Here is a 20,630-nt window from a genome sequence, read left to right on the forward strand (position 1 = left end):
TTGTGGCTGATTATTGCTCCCCATCACCAAAACCTCCCTCCCTCCTCCCTACCCCCCTACCCCCCAATAATGTCCTTTCTGTTTGCTTGTCGTATCAACTTCAAGTAGTTGTGGTTGTTATATCTTCTCCCCCCCCACCCGGTTTGTGTGTGTGTGTGTGTGTGTGTGTGTGTGTGTGTGTGTGAATTTATATATTAATTTTTAGCTCCCTCCAATAAGTGAGAACATGTGGTATTTGTCTTTCTGTGCCTGACTTGTTTCACTTAATATAATTCTCTCAAGGTCCATCCATGTTGTTGCAAATGGCAGTATTTCATTCGTTTTTATAGCTGAGTAGTATTCCATTGTGTAGATGTACCACATTTTCCGTATCCACTCATCTGATGATGGACATTTGGGCTGGTTCCAACTCTTGGCTATTGTAAAGAGTGCTGCGATGAACATTGCGGAACAGGTATACCTTCGACTTGATGATTTCCATTCCTCTGGGTATATTCCCAACAGTGGGATGGCTGGGTCGTATGGTAGATCTATCTGCAATTGTTTGAGGAACCTCCATACCATTTTCCATAGAGGCTGCACCATTTTGCAGTCCCACCAACAATGTATGAGAGTTCCTTTTTCTCCGCAACCTCGCCAGCATTTATCGTGCAGAGTCTTTTTTTTTTTTTTTTTAATTTATTTTTTATTTTTTAATTTTTTTTAATTTTATTTTGTCGATATACATTGTAGCTGATTAATGCTCCCCATCACCAAAACCTCCCTCCCTTCTCCCTCACCCCTCCCCCCCAACAATGTCCTTTCTGTTTGTTTGTTGTATCAACTTCAAATAATTGTGGTTGTTATATCTTCTTCCCCCCCCCCCCCCCCGGTTTGTGTGTGTGTGTGTGTGTATGTGTGTGTGTGAATTTATATATTAATTTTTAGCTCCCTCCAATAAGTGAGAACATGTGGTATTTCTCTTTCTGTGCCTGACTTGTTTCACTTAATATAATTCTCTCAAGGTCCATCCATGTCGTTGCAAATGGCAGTGTTTCATTCGTTTTTATAGCTGAGTAGTATTCCATTGTGTAGATGTACCACATTTTCCGTATCCACTCATCTGATGATGGGCATTTGGGCTGGTTCCAACTCTTGGCTATTGTAAAGAGTGCTGCGATGAACATTGGGGAACAGGTATACCTTCGACTTGATGATTTCCATTCCTCTGGGTATATTCCCAACAGTGGGATGGCTGGGTCGTATGGTAGATCTATTTGCAATTGTTTAAGGAACCTCCATACCATTTTCCATAGAGGCTGCACCATTTTGCAGTCCCACCAACAATGTATGAGAGTTCCTTTTTCTCCGCAGCCTCGCCAGCATTTATCATTCATAGTCTTTTGGATTTTAGCCATCCTAACTGGGGTTAGATGGTATCTCAATGTGGTTTTGATTTGCATTTCCCGGATGCTGAGTGATGTTGAGCATTTTTTCATATGTCTGTTGGCCATTTGGATATCTTCCTTAGAGAAATGCCTACTTAGCTCTTTTGCCCATTTTTTAATTGGGTTGCTTGTTTTCTTCTTGTAAAGTTGTTTGAGTTCCTTATATATTCTGGATATTAATCCTTTGTCAGATGTATATTTTGCAAATATTTTCTCCCACTCTGTTGGTTGTCTTTTAACTCTTTTAATTGTTTCTTTTGCTGTGCAGAAGCTTTTTAGTTTGATATAATCCCATTTGTTTATTTTTCCTTTGGTTGCCCGTGCTTTTGGGGTCGTATTCATGAAGTCTGTGCCCAGTCCTATTTCCTGAAGTGTTTCCCCTATGTTTTCTTTAAGAAGTTTTATTGTCTCAGGGTGTATATTTAAATCCTTAATCCATTTTGAGTTGATTTTAGTATACGGTGAGAGGTATGGATCTAGTTTCATTCTCCTGCATATCGATATCCAGTTATCCCAGCACCACTTGCTGAAGAGGCAGTCCCTTCCCCAGTGAATAGGCTTGGTGCCTTTGTCAAAGATCAGATGGCAGTAAGTGTGTGGGTTGATTTCTGGATTCTCTATTCTATTCCATTGGTCAGTGTGTCTGTTTTTATGCCAGTACCATACTGTTTTGGTTATTATAGCTTTGTAGTATAGCTTAAAGTCAGGTAGTGTTATGCCTCCAGCTTTATTTTTTTTGCTGAGCATTGCTTTGGCTATTCGTGGTCTTTTATTGTTCCATATAAATGTCTGAATAGTTTTTTCCATTTCTGAGAAAAATGTCTTTGGAATTTTGATGGGGATTGCATTGAATTTGTATATCACTTTGGGTAGTATGGACATTTTCACTATGTTGATTCTTCCAATCCAAGAGCATGGAATATCTTTCCATCTTCTTGTATCCTCTCTAATTTCTCTCAGCAGTGGTTTGTAGTTCTCATTATAGAGATTTTTCACCTCCTTGGTTAACTCAATTCCTAAGTATTTTATTTTTTTGGTGGCTATTGTAAATGGGCAGGCTTTCTTGATTTCTCCTTCTGCATGTTCACTATTGGAGAAAAGAAATGCTACTGATTTTTGTGTGTTGATTTTGTATCCTGCTACTGTGCTGAAATCATTTATCAATTCCAACAGTTTTTTTGTAGAGGTTTTAGGCTGTTCAATATATAGGATCATGTCATCTGCAAACAGGGACAGTTTGACTTCATCTTTTCCAATCTGGATGCCCTTTATTTCCTTCTCTTCTCTGATTGCTCTGGCTAGTACTTCCAACACTATGTTGAATAGGAGTGGTGAGAGTGGGCATCCTTGTCTAGTGCCTGTTCTTAAAGGAAAAGCTTTCAGCTTTTCCCCATTCAGGATGATATTGGCAGTGGGTTTGGCATATATGGCTTTAATTATGTTGAGATACTTTCCCTCTATACCTAACTTATAGAGGGTCTTTGTCATGAATGAGTGCTGAACTTTATCAAATGCTTTTTCAGCATCTATAGAGATGATCATATGGTCCTTGTGTTTGAGTTTATTAATATGGTGTATCACATTTATTGATTTGCGTATGTTGAACCAACCTTGCATCCCTGGGATGAATCCCACTTGATCGTGATGAATAATTTTTCGTATGTGTTGCTGTATTCTGTTTGCTAGTATTTTAGTGAGGATTTTTGCATCTATATTCATCAAGGATATCGGCCTGTAGTTTTCTTTTTTGGTTATATCTTTACCTGGTTTTGGTATCAGGATGATGTTTGCTTCATAGAATGAGTTTGGGAGATTTGCGTCTGTTTCAATCTTTTGGAATAGTTTGTAAAGAATCGGTGTCAATTCCTCTTTGAATGTTTGGTAAAATTCTGCTGTGAATCCATCTGGTCCTGGGCTTTTCTTTGTTGGGAGCCTTCTGATAACAGCTTCAATCTCCTTTATTGTTATTGGTCTGTTCAAATTTTCTACGTCTTCACGGTTCAGTTTTGGGAGCTTGTGTGTGTCCAGAAATTTATCCATTTCCTCCAGATTTTCAAATTTGTTGGCGTATAGTTGTTTATAGTAGTCTCGAATGATTCCTTGTATTTCAGATGAATCAGTTGTAATATCGCCTTTTTCATTTCTAATTTTTGTTATTTGAGTCTTCTCTCTTCTTTTTTTTGTTAGCCATGCTAATGGTTTGTCTATTTTATTTATCTTTTCAAAAAACCAACTTTTTGATTCGTTGATCTTTTGAATTGTTTTTTGGTTTTCAATTTCATTCAGTTCTGCTCTGATCTTAATGATTTCTTTCCGTCTGCTAACTTTAGGATTGGATTGTTCTTGTTTTTCTAGTTCTTTAAGGTGAAGTGTTAGGTTGTTCACTTGCCATCTTTCCATTCTTCTGAAGTGAGCATTTAATGCAATAAATTTTCCCCTCAATACTGCTTTTGCAGTATCCCACAGGTTTTGGTATGATGTATCATTGTTTTCATTAGTTTCAATAAACTTTTTGATTTCCTGCTTGATTTCTTCTTGGACCCATATGTCATTAAGTAGAATGCTGTTTAATTTCCATGTGTTTGTATAGTTTCCAGAGTTTTGTTTGTTATTCATTTCTAGTTTTAATCCATTGTGGTCTGAGAAGATACATGGGATAATTCCAATTTTTTTGAATTTATTGAGACTTGATTTGTGACCTAATATGTGATCTATCCTGGAGAATGATCCATGTGCTGATGAGAAGAATGAATATTCTGAGGTTGTTGGGTGGAATGTTCTGTAGATATCTGCCAATTCCAATTGGTCTAGAGTCTTGTTTAGATCTTGTGTTTCTCTACTGATTCTTTGCCTAGATGATCTGTCTAATATTGACAGTGGAGTGTTCAGGTCCCCTGCTATTATGGTATTAGTGTCTATTTCCTTCTTTAGGTCTAATAGAGTTTGTTTTATAAATCTGGCTGCTCCAACATTGGGTGCGTACATATTTATGATTGTTATGTCTTCTTGATGGATCAGTCCTTTTATCATTAAGTAGTGTCCCTCATTGTCTCTTTTTATGGTTTTTAGTTTAAAGTCTATTTTGTTAGATATAAGAATAGCCACTCCAGCTCGTTTTTCTTTTCTGTTTGCATGGTAAATCTTTTTCCATCCTTTCACTCTTAGTCTGTGTGAATCTTTATGGGTGAGGTGGGTCTCTTGTAGGCAGCATATAGTTGGGTCCTGCTTTTTGATCCAGTCAGCCAGTCTGTGTCTTTTAATTGGGGAATTTAAGCCTTTAACATTAAGAGTTGTTATTGAAAGGTGTTGATTTATTCCTAGCATTTTATTGGTTGTTTGGTTGTCTTAGGTGTCTTTTGTTCCTTGCTTTCTGATTTACTGTTTGGTTTCTTTGTTTGTTGGTTCCTTAGGTTGTAGATAGTGTTTTTGTTAGCTTGTTTTCTCTTCATGAATGCCATTTTTATTGTACTAGCGGGTTTAGATTTTTCTTAGGTTTTTATGGCAGTGGTAGTTATTTTTCAGGAACCAAACCCAGTACTCCCTTGAGGATTTCTTGTAAGGGTGGTCGTGTGGTAGTGAACTCCCGCAGTTTTTGTTTGTCTGAGAAATATACTATTTGCCCCTCATTTTGGAAGGATAGCCTTGCAGGGTAGAGTATTCTTGGCTGGCAATCTTTGTCTTTTAGTATTTTGAAAATATCATCCCATTCCTTTCTAGCTTTTAGGGTTTGTGATGAAAAGTCTGATGTTAACCTGATTGGGGCTCCCTTATAGGTGATTTGACGCTTCTCTCTTGCAGCTTTTAAGATTGTCTCTTTGTCTCTGAGTTTTGCCAATTTGACTATGACATGTCTTGGAGAAGGCCTTTTTGGGTTGAATACGTTTGGAGATCGTTGAGCTTCCTGGATCTGAAGATCTGTGATTTTTCCTATACCTGGGAAGTTTTCTGCCACTATTTTGTTGAATATGTTTTCAATGGAATCTCCATTTTCCTCCCCTTCTGGAATACCCATGACTCGGATATTTGAGCGCTTGAGGTTGTCTGATATCTCTCTCAGATTTTCTTCCATGTCCTTGATTCTTTTTTCTTTCTTTTTGTCTGCTTGTGTTATTTCAAACAGCCCATCTTCAAGTTCAGAGGTTCTCTCTTCAACTTCGACAAGCCTGCTGGTTAAACTCTCCGTTGTGTTTTTTATTTCGCTGAATAACTTCTTCAGTTCAGCAAGTTCTGCTACATTTTTTTTCAGGACATTGATTTCCTTGTATATTTCCTCTTTCAGATCCTGTATACTTTTCCTCATTTCATCATGATGTCTAGCTGAGTTTTCTTGTATCTCATTCAGTTTCCTTAGAATTATCACTCGAAATTCCTTGTCAGTTATTTCAAGGGCTTCTTGTTCTATAGGATCTAGATTATGAGATTTATTAACTTTTGGTGGTGTACTTTCTTGATTTTTTGTATTTCTGGTGTCTTTTTTTTGGTGTTTATTCATTGTGGCAGGGGGTTTCACAGTCCACCGGTTTGAGACTAATGACTAACTAGGATGTTGCTGTGGTTGCCAATTTGGTATGGCTCCCGCCGTGACTGCTCAGTTGGCCTCTAGTGTCTTGTGTGTGTGGTTGCCTCGGGTCTTGGGCTTCTCCGGGGATCCACCTTTCTGGTCAGCTTGTACTCTGCTGGGCTGGTGGATCACGTACCACAGGGTGTGTGATCTCTGTTGAGCTTTCACTTTCTGTACAGGACTTCTCCCCGTTCCGTGTGCTCTGGCCCAGGCTGTTAGATCGTGCAGTGGCGACCCCACCGGGTGTGTGGTTTCTGTCGAGTCTCCGCCTCCCTGGCCGCACGTCTCCCCCCTCTGTGCACACTGTGCTGGGCTGGGGCGTGTCTTCTGCACCCCTCGTCTATCAGCTGGGCCTTCAAGACCCTGCTCAGCACCGCCTCGCCCAGGAAGTCTACCAGGTTTCTGCTAGGCACAGACGACCGGTCTCTCTGGGTGCCTTTGTAGCACTGTGTAGATCTTTCTCGGGTCTTGTTCACCTTTGTATCCCCCCGGTATAAACCGAGTCTAGTGCCCGCCTGCAGCCTGCTCTCCGGCAGGTTCAAGCGGACCTGGGAACTCTCCTACCACACTATTCTCAACCAGAAATTCGTTAGGCTTTTTTCCAAACTGGTGGTCGCAGAGATGGTATCTGCCTCCCAGTAACAGGAAGTTTACTGGGGCGGAGTCCAGGGTGTGGTGGAGTGACAGTCTGCCCGCCCGTACTTCCTAGCCCTCCCAACACTGTTCGGGACGCCCCACACCCCCAGCCCCGCCAGAGAACCGCGGAGGGAGTGGGAGAGGAGGCCGGCCCGCAGGGTCCGGAAAGCCCCGCGCCAGGCCAAGCAAATGGGCTCAGTGATGGCCGAGCAGGGCGTAGCTGCCCGCACCTGGGAAAATGGAGGCAGCACCGGGGCAGTGAGTGGCCTGGTGGTGCAGGCGGGAGCCATGTGGGCATCCACCCCCCGAACAGAGCTGTGCCAGGGATCACTCACAGTGCTGTGCCAGGTCGGGCGCTCGCTCTGTCTCTGGTTTGTTGCCTTCCGTGTTCTCGGTGCTGCCGCCTCGGGCTGTTCAGTCGCGGCGCCGCTCGGGCGCTCCCAGGAATCTTCTTTAATGCCGGCCTGAAACCTCGAATCCTGAATAGGGCAGCTGGCCGCCTTCAGTGCGGCCCCAGCCTCTGGGATCCTGGCTGCATCCACAGCAGCCCTGGTGCCCTGTTCCCTGTTTCAAGACTCGCTTTTGCAGCTAAGAATCAGTTCTTTTCCTGCTCCACACTTCAAAGCTGTTGCCTGTAAATGAGGCAGCCTCTCCTGCCGGGGGCAAAGTGGCGTTGAGCCCCCACGACCGGCCAGCAGCAGCAGTCCTCCCTTAAGAGATGGCCAGAGGAAGGTCCACAAGTTTCCCGGCTGCCTGAGGCCCAGTGGCCACCTTTTCCACCTCAGCTACTCCGCGCCAGCCGCCGCAGCCGCCGCCATCTTCGTGCAGAGTCTTTTGGATTTTAGCCATCCTAACTGGGGTGAGATGGTATCTCAGTGTAGTTTTGATTTGCATTCCCCGGATGCTGAGTGATGTTGAGCATTTTTTCATATGTCTGTTGGCCATTTGGATATCTTCCTTAGAGAAATGCCTACTTAGCTCTTTTGCCCATTTTTTAATTGGGTTGCTTGTTTTCTTCTTGTAAAGTTGTTTGAGTTCCTTATATATTCTGGATATTAATCCTTTGTCAGATGTATATTTTGCAAATATTTTCTCCCACTCTGTTGGTTGTCTTTTAACTCTTTTAATTGTTTCTTTTGCTGTGCAGAAGCTTTTTAGTTTGATATAATCCCATTTGTTTATTTTTCCTTTGGTTGCCCGTGCTTTTGGGGTCGTATTCATGAAGTCTGTGCCCAGTCCTATTTCCTGAAGTGTTTCTCCTATGTTTTCTTTAAGAAGTTTTATTGTTTCAGGGTGTATATTTAAATCCTTAATCCATTTTGAGTTGATTTTAGTATGCGGTGAGAGGTATGGATCTAGTTTCATTCTCCTGCATATGGATATCCAGTTATCCCAGTGACAACGATTTTAAGTTCTAGATACTATTTGGTATCTTTCTACTATGGATAAAAACATTGCTGCCATACGCACACCTCTCCACCCTCTCCACCACATCTACACATCCCAAGCCACCCCTCTCCCAATAGAGCCATATGGTATTTTTTTTTTTTTTTTTGGTTAGATCAATAGTCCACTTCTGGCATTACTATGACTTTGAAAATGTTATTTAGAGCTGAACCATGTGGTGTACTAGGATTGCACTTTTTTCTTGTATAATTTTTTGTTTTCCTGGTGTTTAAATTTCTATTTTTCTATTACTGTTTCAATGTGAAAGGATTTGGCAAAGTTGATTATTCCCGTTTTCCTGATGCATTTTCTGTACTCAGCTTTTAGGACTCCACACTCTGGTTTCTCTTTGCTTTTTCTCAGCATCCTTGCTGGTTCCCGCTTTCCACCTGGCCTCTCAGCCCAGAGCAGCCCAAGGCTCAGTCCTGGGTCCTCTTCCCTCTTGCCATACGTCTCATTCTCTTGGTGACCTCATCCCTTCTCATGGCTTTAAACACCGTGGATGTGCTAATAACTCCCAGATTCGTGTCCCTGTTGCAGACCTGGCTCCTGACTCAGCCTCTTGTGTGCACCTCTCTAGGTAGCCCTTCTGCTTGGATGGAGTATGAGTTTGCTAAGGCTTCCCTAACAAAGCACCACAGGCTGGTGGCTTTACGCAACAGAAATTATTCTCTTACAGTTCTGGAGGCCAGAAGTCCAAGATCAGGGTGTCAGCAGGGCTGGGCTTCCTCTGAGGGCTCAGGGAGAGAATCGCTCCTTGTCTCTTCCAGCGTCTGGTGGTTGCTAGCAACCCCTGTTGTTCCTGGGTTAGCAGCTGTGTTCCTCCAGTCTCTGCCTCTGTCTTCACAAGACATTTCCTCTTTTCGTAATGCCAACAGGTTATATTGAATTTGGACCCACCCCTATGGCCTAACTTGATTGTGTCTGCGAAAGCTCTATTTCCAAATAAGGTCATATACACAGGTACCAGGGGTTAGGACTTCAACATATCTTTTTTGGGGATATCACTCAGCCCCTAAAAGATATCTAATTGGCATTTCAAACTTTGTCCAATACTGAACATCTGATTCCAGCCTCCCACCCACCATTGCAGCTGCTACACCCAGAGGTAAAAACGTTGGAGATGTCCTTGAAGCATCTCTTTATCTCATAACCCGTCTCCAGTGATTATGGAATCTGGTAAGTTCTACCTTCAGAACAGTCTAGAAGACTTCTCCTACCCTTGTCCTCCTCTCATTTACTCCAGCACAGCAATTAGATTGATCCTTAACATACTTAAATCAGACCATATTGGCTGCCTGTCCCAAAGCCCTTACAATGGCCTATTGGGCCCTATGTGACACGGCCCTTGTTTCTTCTCCTGATACCCGTCCCCCCCAGTCTTCTTAGAAACACCAGCCTCTCGCAGCTTCAGGTTTGTCTGGCATGGTCCAGCCTCAGGGTCTTTGCACTGCAAGTTCCCTCTGTCTGCAGTGGTCTTCCCCAGGACGCCTTTCCCACCAGCTGCCCTGTCTCCTTTGGTCAAGGAGACCCAACCTGACCATATGTTTGAGAATGTACCTCCTCCTGGACACTGCCTCCCACCCTCACCTATAGAAGTCCAGTTTCCTTATTGCTTCATAGATGAGTTTTACTGTTGGTCTGATTGATTCTGGAATCTGGATTCAAATAAAATCTATACCTTGCAGTTGACTGATATGTCCCTTAAATACCTTTTAATGTGTAAATTGCCCTCTCCATGTACCTTTTTGTTTTCTCTGCAAAGTATTCAACAAGGAAACTGGGTAGTTTGTCATGAGAGTTCCTGCCCTCTGGATGTTGCTGATCACATCCCCATGGTGCCCTCTGATGTGTCACTTGTGGTTTCCTTTAGTTTCTGTAACTGGGTTGCTAGATTTAGAGTCTGGCTAAAATTGAAGTTTATTTTATGTCTATGAAAGCAAATATATGATAGTCTTTTTTCTCCCTTTTGCATAAAAGTATGAAATTGCTTCTTCAACAGACTTTCAAATAATTGTCCTGTTTTGGATCCACTCTCACCCCACATCTGGGGGCTCCTGTGCCTTTGGTCGGGGGTAGCCTGGGCTACAAATCAGTGTGTACTGGGCTTTCCCCACCACTGCTTGTGTCGGTGTTTTGGGTCTGCTAAGTCAGTCGTCACTGCTCCATCTGCTTTACAGCTGCTGACATCATCCATTGTCCCAGTGGGTTTGTGGTGTCCCTTTTGCTCTTCCATAGCTCTCTCTCCTGCTAGGGTGGTTTCAGTAGGGAGAAAATGCAGACATGTAGGCTTAATCCACCACCTTTAACAGGAAGCAGCTCCCTCCTCGTCTGTCAGCATTCCCTGAGCAAGTGCCACTCATCACCTCCTGGAAGCAACCAAGCACCTCCTAGATCTGCCAAAGACCTACTGCCTCTTCTGCTGGCCCTGCCTCCAGGTTTTCAGGCTGTGGTCGCCTCCCTTCCTTCCAGGAACTCACGCAGGCATGTGAAGAAGGCTTCTTAGCACTGCCAGCTCAGTGGCAGGAGAACTCCCATTTGTCTGTAGTGGCTGTTGTCTTGTTTTCGGGTCGCTTTGTCCATGCCTCTCTTGATTTTCCCAGCCAGTCATTTAAAGTTTATAGACCTTTTGCTGAAAAATCCTTAGATGTTTTCCCCCTACGTCTAATCACGACCCTAATCCCAACCCTGACCCTAGCCAGGGCATATAGACCTGGGTTTTCCGGTTTGTAGTCTACTCAGGCATTATATCCACTTATTTATCTGTCATTTTCTATTCTAGAGGTCTCTGTATACAAGTAACCTTTGTGCCTAATCATTATATTGATGTTAATTATGGAGACTGTGAAATATTTCATGATCTTAACATGTATCATCAGAGCAATCATTTCGTGCCTTGCTGGGGCAGAGAGTGGGGGTCTGCTTCTCTAACCAACGTGATGTTCTCATGTTTAACTATTTCCCATACTGTTAATTTCTCCTAGAAGTCATACCCTCAAAACACTTACAGTAGAAAGTCTTGTTTACCTTGTCGATAATTCGTATTTCCTTCTGCCTTAACTATGCCGTCTTAGCAGTGCTCAAGTGTTTGTCATTATAAAGTGTCCCTGAAGTTCCTGCTGTAGGTTCTTCCAAGATTTAGAAAGTGAACACACTATCAACGGGTGTCAGAAAACCTCACTTGGAAAAGGACACCTAGCGTGCTCTTCTTCACACCACCGTTGCGATAATAATAATTATGACATATAATTAAGGCTGTAGCCTGACCTTAATTTTCAGTATTTTCCCACTTTTTCTTTAAAAGGGTTGATCTAAAAGGCATCCTTGGGGAAAAGACATGTAGAAAGACTATGTATGTTTGCATGCAACAATTTTCTTCCAGGGGGCCATTTCCAGGCATGGGGGAGTTAGAAATATTTAAGGTTTGTACACACACACACACACACACACACACACACACACACACACACACACACACACACACACACACACACACACAGACACACACAATTTATTCTCAACAAGGGGCACTGAGTGAGAAGTTAACACAATTTCTATGAACAATAATGAGAATTGTGTAGGTGAGTCTCCACTCATGGCACTGGAAATTTACCCCTTAGGGTCCACATAAATTTGAGCCGTTGACCATGTGAAATATTCTTTTATGGGCAATAAGGGCACTGAAAAGCAGCTACATGTTTTCCTAAACCTGGCCACCCACCACTGAATGTCTACATAATTCTTCAGTTTTTCTTCCTGGAATCCAGACAGTATCCACCTTGCTGGTAAGGTGTAGGCAACCCCCAGGCCCCCGTCTCCCTGCAAAGCCGTGAACAGCTGCATCCTTTGTTATGAAATCTGACCCTGGAAATGTACTTCCTTCTTGTACTTCTTGTAGGTGTTTTGATTAGAAATCTTCAAGCTAACATAGAGCAGCAAATTCTATTCCTTTATTTCTGTACTTTGAGCAGTATTTATAGAATACTGTTTAAAAAGAAGGCTCTCACTACAAATAAAAAGATTAACACACACACACACACACACAACACACACACACACACACACACACACACACACACACACACACACACACACACACACACACACACACTGGCCAATTGCTGGGTAGAGTGTTGGTCTTGTGAAATTTTTCTTTTCCTTGGATTATGTAAATGCAGAGGCTTATACCATTTAGTTTCTAATGTACTTTTAAATACCTCAAAAATGAAAGTATCAGCAAATAGCCAGCAGCCCTCCTGTGTTTACTGGCCCACCAAAGCATAACATTCACTATAACACAAATTACTTACTGCTATGGTCTGAAAGTGTCCCCCATAATTCATATGTTGAAAACTTATCCCTAGTGCAGCAGGGTTGGGAGGTGGGGCCTAAGGGGAGGTGTTTAGGTCATGAGGGCTCTGCTCTTGTGAATGGATTAATGCCACTATAAAAAGAGCGTGTGGGAGGGGCTCCCGCTAGTCTGCTCTTCCCCTCCGGAGGACACAGTGTTCAAAGCGCCATCTTGGAAGCAGAGAGCAGCCCTCACCAGACACCCCACCTGCCAGCACCTTGATCTTGGACTTCCCAGCCTCCAGACTGTAAGAAATACATTTCTGTGAGCTATAAATTACCCAGTCCATGGTATTCTGTTATAGCAACACGGCATGGACTAAGACATCTATGTAATTCAGGGTGCTTCGACTCAGAACAGAGCTTGCCCCAACGCAGCACTGCAGTTTGGCTTTGAAGACGTCACTTTTCAATATTCTGCAGATGATTATTAATTAATAGGCACTGTTATTAACTATGAGTGTTTTGGCACATCTCCTGTTTCCATAAGTACATGTCGTAAGTCTCTCCCACCCCACAGTTTGTGATGTCTGTGTGGGCAGGGCCATGACTGTTCGGCCCCCTGTGGCTTGCTGGTGGTCCACCCTCTGTCCACGGCTGTGAGCAATGAACGAATTGCCAACATCACCAGGGTCACCCGCATGCTCTTGCCACCTTCTCAAAGCCCAGAACCAAAGGGTGAGTTGACATTGGCCTCAAAGCCCACTTTACAACCAGTGTCACGTTGACACCAACTCAGTGAGTGGTTGTCCCACCTGCCGGTGGCTTGGGGTCTCCACCTCACAGGGGATGATCCTGCACGTCCTCTTTCACAGTCTTTACGGGGAGATTGGGGCTTTGGTGCTTTTGCTGAACTTTACATAAAAACTTCAGGGCCTCAAACCAAATTTGGCTTAATTCTTGTTTACAGTCTTTTATATTTTTTGTTTAGTGTTGTTTGATTTGTAAATTCTACATTGAAAAAGGGAAGAATGGAAGAAAAGCAGTGGATTCAGTTTAACCTTTCACAAATTGATGCTGTTACCTTCTGGGTTTTGTTTGGGTCAGGTGTGCCATTATTGTCTCATTTGTGTCATAGACGCGAGGAAATGGAACCTGGGAGGAGATGCTGGATGTGACACCCACATCTCACAGACCCACTGCAGACAGTGCACAGAGGCTGAGACCTGCATTCCAGAACTTTCTCAGCATGCTAACAGGTGTTTTTCTCTCTGATATCGACATTTCTTCCCACCCTGCTGTGTGGCCTAGAATTAGAAGGTCTGGTTCTTTGAGTTACTGAAATAAAACAAACAAAAAGGAGTTAACATGGAAAATAATAGGCCGTTTCCCCTTAGTTTAGGGGCTGGGCCCTCTGTATGTCTGGTGGGGAAAATGTCCTCCTTTCCACATCCTTGTCTCTGTCTCTCTGTGTCTGTCCAGCGAGGTGAGGGGAAGCCTCCATGCCAGGGCCAAGGGGACTCTGGGCTCGTCTAAGTTTATAAGATCCTTAGGGCAGGGCTTTATTTCTCTATTTATTTTTAACAGTTTTTTTGATGTATAATTGAAATACAAAAACTGCACTAATTTAATATGTACTTGATGAGAGTAGACATCTTGGTTTTGTTTTTTTATTTTATTTTCTTTTTAAATGGGTTGGATGGTTAAGGGATCCAAACCCTTAACCTTTGTGTTATAAGGCTGCATGTTAATCAGCTGAGCCAACTGGCCAGCCCGAGAGAGTGGACATGCTTGAACACCCACGGTACCACCGCCAGTCAAGGTGACAGACACATCCACACCCCAGAGTTCCTGTGTATCTCTTAACCAGTTTTGAAATGGACAGTACCATGTTTTATTAGTCTCTAGTATGACTCAAACAGACTTAGTTTCTTAAAATATGCTTTTGGAATAATTTTTATTAATATTAGTAGGAATAAAATGATTCAGTAGAATTTATAATGGAAAATAAATCTTCCATCATGTGTCTCCCAGCTTCTCAGCTACCCTGTTAGCAATTTCTTGCTTATCCTAAAATAAGCTCCTGGCAGTTCTCATTGACTTCCTTGTTCCTTGAGCAGGTCAGAAATGCCCCCTCCTGCTCACATAGACGCTCTCTGCCCAGCTGAGAAAGGTTGTGCAGCAGGTGTTCAGCAGTCCCCATTTTTCACAAATGGTCTGATATGCAAATAATGTATCAACCTTGTCTACCAAAGGCTTCCCAAGTGCCAGGCATGGTGATCAGACATTTAGGGGCATTATATCATTTAGTTCCACAGACAGCCCTGCAAGCTAAGTACTAGTTTATATCCCTGCTACAGTGGAGGACAAAGCAAAGGCCCTTGACAAGCCTAGCCAGGTAGAGTGACTTTTCCATGGTCTCACAGCCAAGAGGTGGCAGAGGCAGGACTCTCCTGATGTTTATTCTAGTCCTACGCCCCTGACCTCTGAGCACATGGCCTCATTGGCATACAAGCCTTGACATCTTTGGTTATCAAATTATACATTCTAGGCTTGTGCCTAAAGCCGCTCGAAAAGAGTATCACCCAACAGGGCTACTGTCTGAATTCATCTGCTCTCTTACCATGTCTTTGTCTAGACTGGACTGAGAATAGGATTCCTTCCTAATGACCTCATGTCATGTGACATGCTTTAGGAAGGAATTATGCACTGAGTTTGGTTCTCTCTTCCGCACTACCAGGAGCCTCCTGGTCCTGGAGATGAGCATGGTGTCTCAGGAGCTGGTGAGGGATTGCAGATGGGGCAGTACTTGGCTAAAGCAAGTTCAGGAGCCACACTGGTCCACCTGGGAGACCTCTTCAGGAAAGGTCTTGAAAAGTGGTTATGTAGATGTGAGACAATCTGATCAGAATTGAGAGGTATGGAAGCTACAGGAGCAGGGGCTGCTGTGTCCAGAGTGGGGTCCTCAGCCACAGCAGGGGAGTGAATGAATTGCCTTTACCTGGCTCTGGCCCCAGGACCTCCTAACAGGAGTATCAGGGGAGCTACAGAGTAGATGGGTAGCAAGTGCCAGCTGGCATCACCAGCACCTGTGCGGACAGTGGCTTTGAAGAAATCCTTCTATTTTGACTGAAAAAAATTTCATATTAATGTGACATCTTATATTCATAGTCTAGCTCTGTGATGGGCTTTAAGACTTAATTGAATTGGAGGTCTCAGAAGAAATCACCCATTGCAGAGAGCCCAGTTACCGGGAGGTCACAGTGCCAGCAGATGGCAGCTGAAGTGGGGCTGAGGAGGGACGCTGCATGACTCCGCCTGTGCTATGTGCTCTGAGGCCTGTGTCTCCATCGTTGTCACTCGCTGGGTGACAGTATAAACAGAATGAGAGAATTTCTCATCATCCAGCTTAAATTCAAACACAAGGCTCACATGTGGTGGTGGAAGAGGGCTGATATGGCTGACTTTCCACAAGCGTGGACACTTACCGGCTCAGTGTGACAATGGCAGGTGTTTACAGGTAATTGAAGTCTCATTCCCTCCAGAACTCTCTACAAACAAATCCAAATGGTGTAAGCTCCACAAAAAAGTTACACCGAACTGTGTTCTTTGACATGGTATTCTGTAAGTAGAACAGGGTCTTTGGGGATTTTTTCAAGTACACCAAGTTAAGGAATTGTGAGTTATTTTTCAAAGAACTTCTAGGTGGTACATCAGAACCCTTCAGTGATCTGTTGATGTATGGAGTCTCCTCTAATCCTGCTAGAGCATTTAATTTGTGAGTTGGTGTATTGTTAGGGCTTGGGCCTACAGACCCTTCAAACCCATTGTACAGACTGGGTCACAGACCCCTCTTCTGCAGGCCCACAAGCTAGGTAATAGGAAAAAGATCCTGGGAGCCATGGGTACAAATTAATATGCTTTATTCAGATGCAAGCTCAGGTAGCTAGCAGCAGCCACCCTCGTGGCCTCCCAGGCTGTCCCGAGTGCACTGTGGATCAGAGCTGTTCATCCTTTACACTTAAGTCCAATAACCCAGGAACACTTGGGCATGAGTCAGACAACCCAGCAACACCTGGGTGACCATGCACATCCACAGACAATAGCCAAGGAACACCTGGGTGCATATGCACAGTTATTATTTACATCAAATGCTTGGCAAGATTCCTAGCCCTCCCGCACAAGGGATCCTGACCATTTACTTTTCATTTTCCGTACAGTTGGGTTCTGGACTATTGCATTATAAATGTATCCATCCATCTTCCATCCTTCCACACATCCATGTATAATCATATGAGCGATAAGTGTCTCCAAAGAGGGAGGCAGACATTGCTGTCACAGGAACCAACAGCCGGGAGCTTTTGTGGGTCCCCTGAGGACAGGATGATTTAGCTGAGATTTTTAGGATGAGGAAGTGAATAAGCATCTTATCAATATGTTTACTTTTCCTTCCTGCCCCTTTTTGACCCGCCTCCCTGCCCAAGTGTTTGAATGTACCTCAGCCTGGGGTACCCTCTCTGCCCACTGCCCCCCATGGATACCCTCAGACAACAGCAAGGACACTTCCTGGGGTGCTGGGGAGCTGACAGCCCACCAGGGAGGTTGGAAACAGCTCTCCTGCAGGTCCAGGAGAGGAGAGGAGAGCCCACCCTCATTCTAGGGAGGGGGCATGTGCACGTGTGTGGTGCGATGGTGGTTTGCTCCATGTGTTTTCTATTGACTCCTACCTTTTAAATATTTGCCTTCTTCCTCATGATAAGAGCTGTTTACTTAACTTACTTGCCATGTTTTTGGTTTCTTCTTTCCCCCTGGGCTGGAATTCTTTTCCATCATTTCCCTTCCCATTCATCCTTCAAAACTGAGTGTAGGTACTACCTCCCTCTAGCAGACTTGTGAGCGATGGGTTAGAGGCATGGCCTTGGACTTGGGGAATGTCCTGTGTGCATCTTGGAACTTTGTCATGTTTGAGAATGGTGCATCTGAGTACTGCGGGGGCCTGGACACCATAGTAGGTGCACTGTGAGCATTTATTGAGTGAATGAATAAATGACAGAAATTTGGAATTAGGAACATAATTCAGAAGGTAGCAGGGCTTTATTCATGGGGCTGGGAATTAGGGGCTAAGGGTGCAGATAGAGATGGTTGAGGGACCCCCAACCCTGGAGAGAGCTGGGAGCCACACAGGGCCAGAGCAGATTTATGGTGACATTCATGAGGCTAAGACTTCAGGGTCTGTCCCCCTGCACAGTCCCCTCTATGGCCCCGGGAGCAATGTCTTTACATGGGCCTATGATTTGTTTTGAACAATATTTTATTTTTCTTAAGGAAGCTCCCCTAAATAATGCAAACATAAAAGCCCCCTAAACCTGTATCTGCTCTTTGGCAGGGCTCATCACTGAGTTCTTTGGTGATAAAGGTTTACAGATAATCAGAAACAGAACAAACCAAAGCAAACCCACAAAACCAGTTCTCTCAGGTTTGCTATCATGCTAATATTCCTCCTTCTTTTCAAAGCATTTACAGTTTTAATCATGGATCATGCCGCTTACCAAAGCTAACTCTAAGATGAGATGGACCCAACAGCAGAGATGCACGTTTGCACAAAATTCTGTTTACATGATTTTGTAAATTTCAGGAATTCACAAAATTCATGTTTAAATGTACTTTAAAGGAAACCAAGTGGTCGAAGCCCTTGACTCCCACTGACATGCTCACTTCTCCAGCCTCGGCCCCTCCCCTCACCCATTAAACATTTCTTCCCATATTTCCAAGTAAATCCAGTTTGGGGCCTGCTTTCCGTCATATGGTTCTTGGCTCCCTTCTCACAAGCTTTTACCGGTCTCTCCAAAACAATGATGGGTTTTAACGATCGTATCCAACAATCAATTTCAGGCAAAGATTTCTAACAAAATAATCTCCTGGACCTGTGATTAATTTCTGTCCGTTACGTAATTCTGAGAAGAGTAGGTGGGAGGCCTTTTAAACCAATGCTGAGAGCTGTAAGGAACATCTTGTGGGATTCTGTATGACTCTGGTACCTCTGGGGTTTATTTATTTATCACAAAGACAAAGGAAATACAGTGTTTGGTTGCTAGATACTGTTTGCTATATGTTGTTTAGAAACACACACACATATACACTTATAGATACAAAACTATGACCATATATGATTTCTACCAGCATATGAGTAATCTCTTTCTCTCGAATGACCCTGCTAACTAGGCAGACATTATCCCCATTTTTACAGAGGAGGACGCTGAAGTTTGAAGAAGTTAAGAAGCTGCTTTAGGTCACAGAGCTAGTAATTGTGGGAGCCAGGACATGAAGGTGGATATGTTTGACTTTAAAGTCTGGAGTCTTCGCATTCTCTCACTCTGCCTCCAACACCCTTGGATGGTCGTAAAGCCTCTTGTGTCTTTCTGGCGGTCACAAAGACTGCTCACCAATATTCCAGCCATGCGATAGGGTTGGGATTCCCTACCTCCTTGAATTAGGCGTAGCTGTGACTTGCTTTGATCAATAGAAAGTGAAAGGAATTATTGTGAGTTACTTCCAGGCAAAAGCCTTGAAAAGCTGGTATGTCATTTTATTAGTGTCCTGTGGCTGCCGTAATGAAGTACCACAAACTGGGAGGCTCAAAGCAAAAGAAATTTACGTCTCTCGCTTTTGGAGGCCAGAAGTCTGAACTGGGGATGCCTGCAGATCCCTGCTCCCTCTGAAGTCTCTGGGGAAGAATCCTTCCCTGCCTCCTGCTCCTGGGAGCTCCCAGCGATCCTTGGCACCTTTGGTTTGTGGACACATCACTCCTGTATCTGCCTCTGTCTTCACAGGGTGTTCTTCCTGTGTGTCTGGCTCCCTGTCTTATCCCCTACTTACAAGATGCCAGTCAGACGTAGGGCCCACCCTCATCCAGTGTGACCTCATCTTAACTAACTGTATCTGCAACAACCCTATTTCCAAATAAGGTCACAGTCTGACAAACAGAGGGTTAGGGACATCAACGTATCTTTTCAAAGGACGTCCTATTTTTTTAATCCCCAACAATGACTTATCACGATTCCTTTCTCTTCTTACAACAACTAGCTGCATCAGCCTGTGTCCCTGAATTAAGACAATACCGTGTAGAGCCCCGAGTTGGACATGGAGCATGAACAAGGAAAAACATTTGTATGATTTTTTTTTTTTTTTCTGCTGCTGAGATTTTTTGATTATTTATTAACACACAGCTTGGCTGGTCCTAACTGACAGACCAATTTAAATCTAAATAATATGCTTTTGTATTTATTTTTGGCTTATAACTTTGTATAATATTGAACTCACCGTGTTGAAGGCTGCTAATCATCCTCCCTATTCATTCTCTCCTTCCCCCCAGCACGTTTGAGGTGCGGCTCCACGTAGCCCTGTGGGTACGATCTGGCTAATGGGGTGTGAGAGGTAAAATGTGGAATCTCTGGGTCACGTCCTTGAGGGGAAACTGCTTGCCCTTCATCCTCTTCCTGCTGCCCGTGGGCTGGGGTGGGACCAGTTTAACCAACCAGACGAGGCAAAGCTGCAGGAAAAGGTAGGAGAGCAAGTAGAGGGTCCTGGTTCCAGGAGGACCTTGCGGGGTGAAGATTCCTCCTGCCCCGGATCACCCACCCGCACCTAGACTGCCACCTTCACCCTGTGGCCGTCGTGTGTCTGCTTAGCAGCTCAGATGATAAGGCTTCCATCGTGAAAACTCGAGAACGGATTCACCTGGGCCAGCCTCCCCCTCCTCCTGGCCTCTTTGCAGTGTTCGCTATTCCTATTATTATTTTTAGTTTTTCTTATGGCTGCTTTTGTGACTTTAATAAAAAACACCCTAAACCTCCATTTCTTGCTCCATCAACCTGACTTCCTAATTTGTAACATGAAGATATTAACACTCCTACCTTTTCTTCCACATCCTGCTTTCTGTCATCTGCAATTTTACAAGGTTGTTAACATTTGCATTACATCCTACAACGCAAACAGATTTGTTCAGGTGGATTCCCAAAGTTGAGGATAAAAAGGCTATGTTTATGTGCTGTGTAAATTGTGCTCAATAAGGGTCAGGTAGCATACGTGAACCATTTCATTCTCTGTAGGTCCAAAGAATCCACGGTGGCTCCTGGTCCACTTAAGCCAGCATCAAAATCAATCAGATTCTTCAATGACATCACTTCTCTAAAATCAATACATTCACCCACACTTATTTATTAAATGCCTCTTATGGACCAGCATGTTTGTAGGCTTTGAGAATACAGCAG

Source organism: Cynocephalus volans, chromosome 13 (assembly GCF_027409185.1).
Source record: "Cynocephalus volans isolate mCynVol1 chromosome 13, mCynVol1.pri, whole genome shotgun sequence".
Classification (NCBI taxonomy): Eukaryota; Metazoa; Chordata; class Mammalia; order Dermoptera; family Cynocephalidae; genus Cynocephalus; species Cynocephalus volans.